The sequence below is a fragment of the Eulemur rufifrons genome, chromosome 9 (genome assembly GCF_041146395.1).
Source record: "Eulemur rufifrons isolate Redbay chromosome 9, OSU_ERuf_1, whole genome shotgun sequence".
NCBI lineage: Eukaryota > Metazoa > Chordata > Mammalia > Primates > Lemuridae > Eulemur > Eulemur rufifrons.
This window is the reverse complement of record NC_090991.1, coordinates 40,441,097-40,454,043: the sequence shown is the minus strand read 5'-3', so window position 1 is coordinate 40,454,043 and position 12,947 is coordinate 40,441,097.

Below are 12,947 nucleotides of genomic sequence, written 5' to 3'. Positions count from 1 at the left end.
AATACTATTTTTTTTTTTTTTGAGACAGGGTCTCTCTGTTACACGGGCTTGAGGGCAGTGGTGTCTTCATAGTTCACTGCAACCTTAAACTCCTACCTCAAGCGATCCTCCTGCCTCAGCCTCCTGAGTAACTGGGACTATCTGAGTGTGCCACAACGCCCGGCTAATTTTTCTACTTTGTGTAGAGACGGGGGTCTTGCTCTATTGCTTAGGTTGGTCTTGAACTCCTGACCTCAAGCGATCCTCCCAGCTTGGTCACCCAAAGTGCTAGGATTATAGGCGCGAGTCACCACTTGGGCTGGAAGATACTCTTTTAACTCAGGCACAAATGGAAATAGAATAAGGGGACGAGTTTTATTGGCTCATATTGTCCTGATAATTATTTCAGATCTCTCCTCGGCTTTGAGTGCAGAAAGCTGACCAGGTGATGCGGCTGCACCAGTTACACTTTTCTGCCTCACCCTTAAAGTTGCTCACCTGGGGCTCATTGCTTTGAGAGCACAGTCTTTTTCTCCCGTCTCTCCCATAGTCTCCAGAATTTTGAAAAAACAAAAAACCTCTGAATCCTCCTATGTTGGGTTTTTTTTTGTTGTTTGTTTTTGAGACAGGGTCTTGCTCAGTTTTCTGGGATAGAATGCAGTGGCATCAGCTTAGCTCACAGCAACCTAAAACTCCTGGCCATCCTCCTGCCTCAGCTTCCTGAGCAGCGAGGACTACAGGTCGCACCACCAGTGGTGGGCTATTCTATTTTTGTTTGTTTGTTTGTTTGTTTTTTCTTTTTTTTCTTTTCATGTCCTTTCTAACTACCTGGATATTCTATTTTTAGTAGAGAAGGGATCTCGCTCTTGCTCAGGCTAATCTCCACCTCCTGATCTCAAGCTATCCTCCCACCTCAGCCTCCCAGACTGCTAAGATTACAGGCCTCAGCCACCCTGCTGACCCTCTTAAGTATTTTTTTTTTTTTGTGGTAAAATATACATAGTGTAAGTTTACCAGTTTAACTTTTTTTTTTTTTCTTTTTGAGGAGAAGGAAAGAGTTTATTAATTTGCTGGTAAATGAGGAGGTTGGCAGACTCCCATCTCAAAGCACCAACATCCTCCAGTTTAACCATTTTTAAGTGTTTGATGCAGTGGCAATAAGTACATTGACTATGTGCAGTCATCACCACTCTCCATTTTCAGAACTTTTTCATTAATCGCAACAGAAACCCTATAAACAGTAACTCCCAATTCCCCCTTTTTTTTGTTTTTTGTTTTCTTCCCATGAACTTCTTTCCTTTTTATGGCTGAACAATATTCCATTGTATGGATAGATCACATTTTTTTTAATCCATTCGTCTGTTGTTGGATACTTGCGTTGTTTCCACCTTCTCAGTATTGTGGATAATGGTGCTATGAACACTAGCATACAAGTATCTGATTCCTCTTTTCCAATTCTTTTGGGCATGTACCTAAGAGTGGAATTACTGGAATTAACTATATTTAATATTTTGAGGCACTCAAACTGTTTCCTACAGTGGCTGCACCATTTTACATTCCCATCAGCAATTCACGAGGGCTCCAATTTCTCCACATCTTCACAAATACTTGTTATTTTATTTTAGTTTTTTAAAGAATAGCCATCCAAGAGAATGTGAAATGGTATCTCATTGTGGTTTTGGTTTACATTTCCCTAATGACTAATGATATTAAGCATATTTTCTTGTGCTTGTTGGCCAATTGGCCATTTGTATATCTTCTTTGAGGAAATATCTATTCAAGCTCTTTGCTCATTTTTTGAGATAATACTGTCTTGTCAAGTATTAATGTGGCTTGTTTTAGAAATGAAATTTATAGGAAAATTTAACACTCCACTGAACTCAAGTGAATACTTTAGCAAAGGAAAGATTTTGGTCAATTCTCTCAGCAGTTGCGTTCTCTTTTGGAAGATCTGATTTTGAACATGCCTTTTGAGGGTTTGGTGGAGTTGATGTCACAGTATTACATAGAGATATATACAAACCTCAGATTAGAGTAAAAAACAGGTGGAAGTACTGAAATAATTGTTTTATATCTTCTCTGCCTTCATTTGAGTTTAAAGTTTTTTGAGGGGGGGAATAGTGACCTTCTTTCTCCATTATATTAAATGTTTCCATATAGGACCAACAATGAAAGATATTCTTGTATAATAAGATTAGTCACATTTTGGTAACCTTGATCCAATTCAGAATGTTGTTGCCCTCAAGTAACAAACTTGTTTTTTTCCCTTGCTATGGGGATATTTCAGTGAATCTAAATTTACAATTGAATTTTTAAAAAGAGATATTTAAGAACATTCATTGCTAGAACTGAGGACAATTTGAACTTACTCCATCTAAAAAACAGTGCAGAATGGAGACTTTCCCTTCCAAAATATATTTAAAAGTTTTCTTCTTCTTCTTCTTTTTTTTTTTTTTGAAACTCTGGAAGACAATGTATAATATGTACAATGTGGTAATCTTCAGATACATTAATGAGGCCCTTTTTATACTTTTACAGATACTTAAACATTTCTTTTTGTAACAACAATATATTATAGGTTTCATTTTTTAATAAAAACCTGTCCCCCAGAAATATTTTGAGTGATAATATAAATAGGATTTCATTATTTTCTAGGGTAAAGCTTTGAGTTAAAAATAAAGCATTTATTTTTGAAAATTGAAGGTGTATGTAGGGATTTAACCTAAATGCCAGGGAGAGAGAACTCTGAATTAATCCTCCATAAAAAGCAATCATATAATTCTAAGTCAGTATATAATTGAATCACTGCAGGATTGTTATATATAACCTCAACTGTATTAAATGAATTGTTTTTCCAGTTTTCTAAACAGCTAGTCTTCCAATAACTTGAGTGGGTTGCAAACCTACTATGATTCAAATCATGCAATTCTTCACAGGCTTCTCTGAGTTCAGGGACTAAGTTCTTTTAATTATACCTTCTGAAATTAAGTGGGTTGGCAGATATAGATTCTCAACTTCTAATCGCTTGTTGGAAGCCTTACAAAATGCTCCTTGTTAAAGCTATTTGGAATTATTTCTCCCTTTTTGGATATTCAAATTATGTTTTTCTGGCTCTTTGGCATAATCTTTATAGTGTCTTCCTTTGTAAAAAAAAAAAAAAAAAATAGGCTTATGTTCTGCTTTTCCCTTCCTGGCTGAATAGGGTTCCAGGTCACTCTTTCTTAATCTGTGCTCCAGGAAACTTTTAGGTTTCTACTTAGGTCAGGCTGAGACCCTGAGAGATTTATGCATTTACCTTTGCTGAGTAAATATTTCTGTTTGGAGGGGAGGTGGATATTTGAGTTGATTGGTTTTTGTCAAAGATAATATTAATGTGCTTTCTTGTGGCAAACTCTTCTATCCCTTCAAAAGTGAGAATTAATGTTTTTTCTCATCTTTTTATGTTTTGATCTTTTTCTAAGTTTAACTTTTTTAGTTCTTGATAGGAGATTTTAATGGGAGTATATCTGTTATTTAAACTGAAGTAGACATTCAACTAGGATTTTCATTGTAAAATGAAAAGTTCCAAATATCCCCGTTTCATTGACCTCCAAAACTGAGTTTCTATTTCTCAGTGTTTGATTGCAACCCCCAGAAGTTAGGAAATGTTCATAGAAGAGTACTACCAGAAAAAGATACCTTAAAAAGATGTCCTTTATAAATTTCTCATTACTGGCTCTAGGCCTTTAAATTCCTCCTGAATTTAGGGTATCCCAAGACTATATATGAAGGGTCTTCTGACACCAGTGTACCAGAAAACAGCTTCTTTTGGAAAACAAAAAACTAAGATCCAGAGTACCTTTTTTTTCTTTTTTTGAGACAAGGTCTCGCTTTGTCACCAGAGCTAAAGTGTGGTGGCGTCACCATAGCTTACCACAACCTCAAACTCGTGGGTTCAAGTGATTCTCCTGCCTCAGCCTCTGGAGTACCTGGGACCACAGGTATGCATCAATGCATTGGGCTAATTTTTTTTAGAAATAGGATCTCACTATGTTGCCCAGGCTGGTTTTGAACTCCTGGCCTCAAGTGATCCTCCCACCTTGGCCTCCCAAAGTGCTAGGATTACAGGCATGAACCACCACACCTGGCCAGGTTTGGGCATCTTTATCAGAGTTTACCAGAGCCTGAAGGTAGTTGCTCGATTGCAAAAGCTTTTAAAACTGCTCAAGTCTGAACTGGCTGCTAATTAGATAGGGTTCTCCAGCCTGTTTTTCCTCAGTGTACCTACAAAATTGAAACCTAGAGAAGCTACTTTATAGCTTCTGCTTTGAGGGACATAGTATAGGACGTTTGCCTAGTTGTAAGGCTCTACTTCTGTTTCAAGGTCTTTACCTCTTCTGGGTCCCACTGCTTGTCTGGCTTTGATGATCTAGTGCTTTTTTTTTTTTTTTTAATAGACTTTATTTTTTAGAGAAGTTTTAGGTTTACAGCAAAATTGAGAGGAAAGTACAAAGAGTGCCTGTACGTGTACCCGTGCCCCTTCACACACACAGCCTCCCCTAATCTCAGCATCCTGCGCCAGAGTGGTACATTTGTTACAATCAATGAACCTGCATTGACACATCATTATCAACCAAAGTCCATAGTTTACATTAGGGTTCACTCTTGGTGTTGTATTTGCTATAAGTTTAGACAAATGTATAACTACATGTATCCCATTATAGTATCATACAGAACAGTTTCACTGTCCTAAAAGTCCTCTATGTTCCACCTGTTCATCCTTCCCTCCTCCTAACTCCTGGCAACCACTGATTTTTTACTATCTCCATAGCCATAGTTTTGCCCTTTCCAGAATGTCATATAGTTGGAATCATACCATGTGTAGCATTTTCAGATTAGCTTCTTTCACTTAGCAATATGAGTTTAAAGTTCCTCCATGTCTTTTCATGGCTTGATAGCTCATTTCTTTTTAGTACTGAATAATATCTCATTGTCTGGATGTACCACAGTTTATTTATCTATTCACCTACTGAAGGACAACTTTAAGTTTTGGCAATTATGAATAAAGCTGCTATAAACATCAATGTACAGGTTTTTTATTTTGAACACAGTTTTCAGTTCATCTGGCTAAATACCAAGGAGCTTAATTATTGGATCATATGGTAAGGTTACGTTTAGATTTTTTTTTTTTTTTTTTTTTTTGAGATAGAGTCTTGCTGTGTTGCCTGGGCTATACAGCGGGGCTCACAACAATCTCAAACTCCTGGGCTCAAGCTATCCTCCTGCCTCAGCCTCTGCAGTATCTGGGGCTACAGGCGTGTGCCACCATATCCGGCTAATTTTTTCTGTTTTTAGTAGAGGCAGGGTCTTGCTCTTGCTCAGGCTAGTCTCAAACTCCTTAGCTCAAGTGATCCTCCCAGAGTGAGCCACCACACCTGGCCGAGTATGTTTAGTTTTGTAAGAAACTGAAAAACTCTTCCAAACTAGCTGTATCATTTTGCATTCCCACCAGCAATCAATGAGAGTTCCTGTTGTTCCACATCCTCATCAGTATTCGACGTTGTCAGTATTTTCAATTTTAGCCATTCTAGTAGGTGTGTAGTGGTATCTCACTGTTGTTTAGTGCCCTTTTTTTTTTTTTTTTTAACCACTTGCTTTTTCATATCCCCGGCTCCTAATTTTTTCTCTGTTTTTTCATACTGCTCCAGCTTCTAGATAAGTGATTCTCACACTACTTATCCTCAGACCAACAGCATCATCACCATCTAGGAACTTATTAGAAATGCAAATTCTTGGGCCCTGCCAAAACCTACTGAGTGAGAAACCGGGGATGGGTCCCAGCAATCTGTATCTAACAGCCCTCCAATGATTCTGATGCAAACTAAAGTTTTAAAATACTATTTGAGACCTGCATTGTCCAATATGGTAGCCTCCAGCCATATGTAGCCATTAAGCTTTTGTAATAGGCTAGAATGAATTGAGATGTATTATAAGTATAAAATACACTCTGGGTTTCAAAGTCTTAATATGAAAAAAGAGAAGGTAAAATATCTCATTGGTCATTTTTATATTGAAACATATTGAGGCCGGGCGCGGTGGCTCACGCCTGTAATCCTAGCACTCTGGGAGGCCGAGGCGGGTGGATCGCTGGAGGTCAGGAGTTCGAGACCAGCCTGAGCAAGAGCGAGACCCCGTCTCTACTAAAAATAGAAAGAAATTATATGGACAACTAAAAAATATATATACAAAAAATTAGCCGGGCATGGTGGCGCATGCCTGTAGTCCCAGCTACTCGGGAGGCTGAGGCAGTAGGATCGCTTAAGCCCAGGAGTTTGAGGTTGCTGTGAGCTAGGCTGACGCCACGGCACTCACTCTAGCCCGGGCAACAGAGTGAGACTCTGTCTCAAAAAAAAAAAAAAAAGAAACATATTGAAATTATCTGGGAGGCCAAGGTGGGAAGATTGCTTGAGGCCAGGAGTTCAAGACCAACCCGAGCAAAAGTGAGAACTTGTCTCTACAAAAAAGAGAAAAATTAGCTGGGTGTGGTGATGCATACCTGTAGTCCCAGTTTCTTGGGAGGGTAAGGCAGGAGGATCGCTTGAGGTAAGGAGTTTGAGGTTGCAGTGAGCTGTGATGACACCACTGCACTCTAGCCTGGGTGACAGAGTGAGACCCTGTCTCAAAAAAAAAAAAAAGAAAAAAAACAAATTGAAATTATAATATTTTTCACATATTGGGTTAAATAAATATATTATTAAAATTAATTTTACCTTTTATTTTTAGTTTTTACATGAAGGTACTAGAAAATTTTAAATTATGTATGTGGCTCTCATTATATTTCTTTTATTTTTATTTATTTTATTGAATTTTTTAGAGTCAGGGGTTTACTAAGTTGCCCAGGCTGGACTAGATCCCCTGGGCTGGAGGGATCCTTCCACCTCGGCCTCCTGAGTGGCTGGGACTACAGATGCATGTCACCGTGTCCGGCTTCAGCTCTCATGTTTATATTGGACAACGTTGTTCTAGACCACAGGTCTGCAAACTCAGCCTGTGGGCCAAATCAAATCTGCCCACCTGTTTTTGTACAGCCCATGAGCTAAGAACGGTTTTAATTTTTTAAGCAGTTGAAAATAAATTTTTAAAAAGAATGATATTCTCTATCATGTGAAAATTATATAAAATTCAAGTTTCATTGTCCATAAAGTTTTATTAGAACATGGGCACACTCATTTGTATATCATCTATGGCTGCTTTTGCACTACAATGGCAGAGTTGAGTAGCTGTGACAGGGACCCTATGGCACGAAAGTCTAAAATATTTACTATCTGGCCCTTTGCAGCAAATGTGTACTGGCCCCTGTTCTAGACTCTGTTAGCTTCCACGTACTCCCTGGAAGAGGACCCTGCTTTAAACTTACTCCTATTCTGTGTTCCCAATTCTTGCTTAGCTTTTAGGCTCAACTCCTTGATATGCTACTGCCCAAAGCTCACTGGTATTTTGGGGTTACAAGATTTGACCTATGCATTATCTAGGCTACAAAGAGGTAGGCCAAAAATGTTCTTGCCTTCCTAGAACTGCACATGGAATCAATGAAGCTAGCAAAAGGGAAAAGAGAGGTGTGTAACAGCTTCTTTTTCCAAAGGTAGGGACTTCCTTCTCAGAGGACAAGAGAACCTAGGATTGACATTTCATCAGATTGAGAGGGGAACCTATGATTTAGGGTTAGTCTGTTTCTTTCTTAGCTCAGCAAAACCTCTTTTTTTTTTGTTTTTTTTTTTTTTTGTTTTTTTTTTTTTGAGACAGAGTCTCTGTTGCCCAGGCTAGAGTGAGTGCCGTGGCGTCAGCCTAGCTCACAGCAACCTCAAACTCCTGGGCTCAAGCGATCCTCCTGTCTCAGCCTCCCGAGTAGCTGGGACTACAGGCATGCACCACCATGCCCGGCTAATTTTTTCTATATATATTTTTAGCTGTCCATATAATTTCTTTCTATTTTTAGAGGTGGGGTCTCGCTCTTGCTCAGGCTGGTCTCGAACTCCTGAGCTCAAACGATCCGCCCACCTCGGCCTCCCAGAGAGCTAGGATTACAGGCGTGAGCCACCGCGCCCGGCCCAAAACCTCTTGAATTAAAACTCTCTCTTTCTCTTTCTTTCTGTGTAGCTTAGCCTACTCTCAGGCAGTTTAGTTGACTTCTGCATCGTCTTGTCCTGCCAGATATATTGGGGAAATCACCATGACATTTTTCCACTCCAGTGAAGCAGACGTCTGGATCCTGTTGTGAGCCTCCTGGACCCTATTCCCTACCACCCACACCAGTGTGCAGCCAACACCTGTTGGCTCAATCAGTGAATCTTTATGTTCTCATTTTATAGGATCCCCAAAGAAGAGAAGTAGGGCTGTGGTTTTCAGAATGTTAATTGATAACAGTTCTTGGCAACAGTGCTCTCCTTGGCTTTCCTTCCTTAACCTGATCCTTCCACCTACAATAACATCATTCCTTAATAGACTGGCACCAGTCTGGAAAGAGTCTCTGTCTCTCTCTCTCTCTCTTTTTCACACACACATACAGTTCTTGTATTTCTTTTTTCCTTGCTCTACTTATTATACTTAGGACTGTTTAACTATCTAATATTATTTATTATTATACTATAAATAGTTTATATATCCTATTGTAATAGTTTATATATTAATAGTTTGTAAGAAAACTTCCTGAATATTATAATTATATGAATATTAATAGTTAAAATTAAAACTTCCAAAGTTGTTGGGGGGGGTCCTTATATTTCTATTCATTTAAGAACCCTCTCCTTGAGACAATTTTCTTTAGATTTTATAGTAGATTTGAATTTAGGCCTGGGGGTGGGAAAAGGCAGGAACCCTATCACATAGGTAAACCCTAAACAAACTTGTTTTTCCTGTCCAGCTTATACTAAGTATTAGGTACCAAGAGAGGCATCTATTGAGGGTTTCTATTGGAAAACAAGCCAGGGGATCAGGTAGCCTAGTATTTTATTCCAACTCTTGTCCAGATGGTCTCTGGCCTTTGCCTGCTCCAGGTCTCACTTTTCTCATCTTTAAATTAAAGGGTCTGATTAGTTAACCTTTACGTTTCTTTCCAACTCTAAATTATTCTGATTCCAGCTATGTAATGATAGTGTACAAGCCTGTAGTCCCAGCAACTTGGGAGGCTGAGGCAGAAGGATCACTTGAGCCCAGGAGTTTGAGGCTGCAGAGAGCTGTGATAAGACCACTACACTCCAGCCTGGGCGACAGAGTGAGATCCTGTCTCAAAAAAGAAAAAAAAAAGATTATCATTAAAATAAAAACAAAATAACCTTCAATACCCAAAAAGAACTCTTGGAACACTGAGGATGCATCAGATTCTGTCTGACCTCAACTGAAATCCACCGTGTTGGAAGAACAGTGATGGTCAGAATACGTGTAAAGGGGGAATCAGACGATTTGACTTCTCACCTTGGTTAGCTAATACTTTCACATTTCCATGGAAATGTTCAAAAAGGAAAAACAAATCAATGTGTCCAACAATGTTTATAGTAACCCTCTTCATAACTAGAAAATGTTGACAAAACCCTACCTCCCTATCATATAACAAAACTGCATGGATATACTACGGACACTATACAAAAAAGATACAGGAAATGATGGCAAATGAAACAATCAAGACAAAAATGAAATATTTATTAATTTTAACTTTAAAAAAATTTTAAATTAACGGAGTTTCTTTCTGCAAAGTTGTCTGGATGACAGGACAGTAAAAATTTAAAAAGTAACAATAAATTCAGCTTAGAAGGAAAGTTTACACTGAGAAGTGGGTTAGTCATCAAAAGCTTACCCAAAAAAAAACCTTGAAATAAGCAACTGGAATAAAATACATTAATTTATTGAACTCCAAATATTCATTTTGATTGAAGCAAAAATTTTAAAACTATAGGGAATCAATGAGTTATTTCCAGATCTAAAATTTTCTCAAACCATGACAATATCAAAACCAGGCCTAAACTAAAATTTAAGACATCCGTGTTTTGATTTTTTTTTTTTTTTTTTTTTGTGAGACAGAGTCTCACTCTGTTGCCCAGGCTACAGTGCCATGGCATCAGCCTAGCTCACAGCAACCTCAAACTCTTGGGCTTAAGCAATTCTCCTGCCTCAGCCTCCCGAGTAGCTGGGACTACAGGCATGTGCCACTATGCTTGGCTAATTTTTTCCATATATATTTTTAGCTCTCCATATAATTTCTTTCTATTATTTTAGTAGAGACGGGGTCTTGCTCTTGCTCAGGCTGGTCTCGAACTCCTGAGCTCAAGCGATCCTCCTGCCTTGGCCTCCCAGGGTGCTAGGATTACAGCCACCACACCCAGCCAATACATCCATGTTTAACTCCTGACCAAGGCAATCTTCTGAACTTCACAATATTAATTCTTGATTCTATATAATAGACAATTATCCTTCCCCCTGTCTTGTAACTTTTAGGAAATTGAAAGAACGCAGGGTTTATTTGGGTTTAAATATACACATAATGCAAACAGTAGGCCATTCTGAAATTGATTGACTCTCCTTTCCCTCCTTTATCTCTCTTTTAATCACTTATCAGGACTTGAAATTATATCTATTATATTTATAAATTTATTTGTATATTTATAAGCCCCTTGAGAACTGGGATATTTGGGTTGTTTTGTTCCTGGGCCTGTATCCCTGGCACATAGTGGATGCTCCAGAAATATTTGTTGAATGAATGAATGAAGCGACAGATATCAGTTTTCAGATTTACTACTTTTATTTAAAACAAGTCATCCATTTATTATTATTCATGGGGATAAGTGCAGCTTTGCAGGAAAAGAAATATCTTCTCCCCTACATTTGTAACTCAATTTTGTATGAGATAAAACCTTTTGAGAATCTCATAAAAGCTATGGATCCTTTTCTCAGAAAACTGCACTTTCCTGAATATATGCAAACATATGTATGTAGTTTCCATTTGTGGATCTCCCCTTTAGGGCAGAGGTCCATGAAAAGAACAGATTGAATTCAGGGGGCCAAACCTGAATGCAAAGTAAAATTACATCTCTATTTTCACAAATAGAAATTCAGAAATCAATGATGATATGACACATAAACTGTTGTGAAATGCCAGTTAATTACTTTGTATGTATTTTTTTCAAAAATAATTTATGTACATAAACTGACTTCTTTGAAAAATCAATAAGAAAATGATAAAATGATTCAACATTAAAAATGGACAAAGGACAGAAAACTCAGAGAAGAAACACACATGTTCAATAAACATATAAAGATATTTAAATTCACAAGTAATCAGGAAAATCGAAATTCAGATGGGACCCCTTTTGTTCACCCATCATATCAGCAGAGTTGGAGAATACTCAGTGACAAAAGGGAAAAATGAATGCTGTCATATTCTGTTGACTGTAGTGTAAGCTGGCACAACTTTTTTGAGAACAATTAAAATTTTACACCTATATAGTCTTCACACCAACAATTCCATTTCTAGATGTCTATTCTCCAGAAATACTTGCCGATGTTTATAAAGAAGCATGTACAAGGATTTTATAGCAGCAATGTATATAACAATAAAACTGGACATAAAATATAAACATCCAGCAATAGGGGAATTATTAAATAAACCATGATACACCCATACTATGGAATATTATACAGGAGTTTAAATGAATGGGGCAACCCTCTAAGCACTAGGAAATAAAGAAATCTAAGACATATCATGAAGTGAAGGAATCAAGGTGCAATATGTTACCATTTATGTGTAAAAAAAAAAGATAAAAAGACCACACAACAAATCTGTTTTGCTATATGTAAATATGCATGTAGGGAAATACCTGGGAAAAGGTCTGGAAGGATATATGCCAAGCTCAGAGTAGTGGTTACCTCAGAGACCAGGGATCAGGGTACAATGAGGGTTTTCATTATACCTGTTGTTTCGTTTTTATACATTAAGAATATAATCGTGTATTACATGTATAAAACAAAATAAATTTAAATTGCCTCTTATTTTAAAGAGAGCCCACCAAATTTAATTTTAAAATAATATAGAATTACCATCAACAGAGGTTGATTTGAGATAGGGAGGGGGAAATACCTTTCCTCAGAAGTATTGACCTCAAAATTCTGGACCAAGAAGGATCTTACAATGCAGTTAATTTTTTGTACTCATATTTGGAGAGAATATACTCACAGTTTCTCAGTCCAACGGTATGATTTCCATACATTCTCATCAGTGTAAGAAATAGCATTTCCTTGGAAATTTCTGTGAAGAAACATAGTTCATATCCTTGAATAGGTAGGAAAAGAATGAATAGAATAAAAGAACCATGGCAACCTTGTAGGGATATTCAAATACAGAAAATAATCCCAGCTTTCTAATTTCCAGAGCTATCGGCTTCCCAGTTTGCATAATTGATCTAGAAAGGAGATGGGACCACTGGCACGGATGATGACGCATCTCCTCAGCTGCTTAACTATTTTTTTCCAAAATCACTTAGGTGCTAAACTGACTACTTCTACAAACCAATAAGAAAATGATAAATAATTCAACAGAAAAAAGATGGGCAAAAGTTTAGCATTATCAGCAAATAAGAATAAAGAAAAGAAGCCTATGTCAGGTAAGAGCAAAGCTCTGGCTAAATACCCTCTGTTGAAACCTCTCCAGGTATTGGAAGGAAAAGGGCAATTAGAAATGAGAGGGACTAACGTGCTGACGTGGAAAGATCTCTTAGACATATTGCGTAGGGGAAAAGCACAAATCACAGAGCAAAGAGTGAAGTAGTACCTCATTAGGAAATAAAAAATGCAAAGGAGAGAGATTGGAAAGAAGGACACACACCAAAATGGTTAACAGAGTTATGGGTGGGAGGATGCAGGGGACAGGGGCGCTGGCAGGATGGGAGTGCGGATTTTCACATTTTGTCCTACATATATATGCTTCTTCTTCTTTTTTTTTT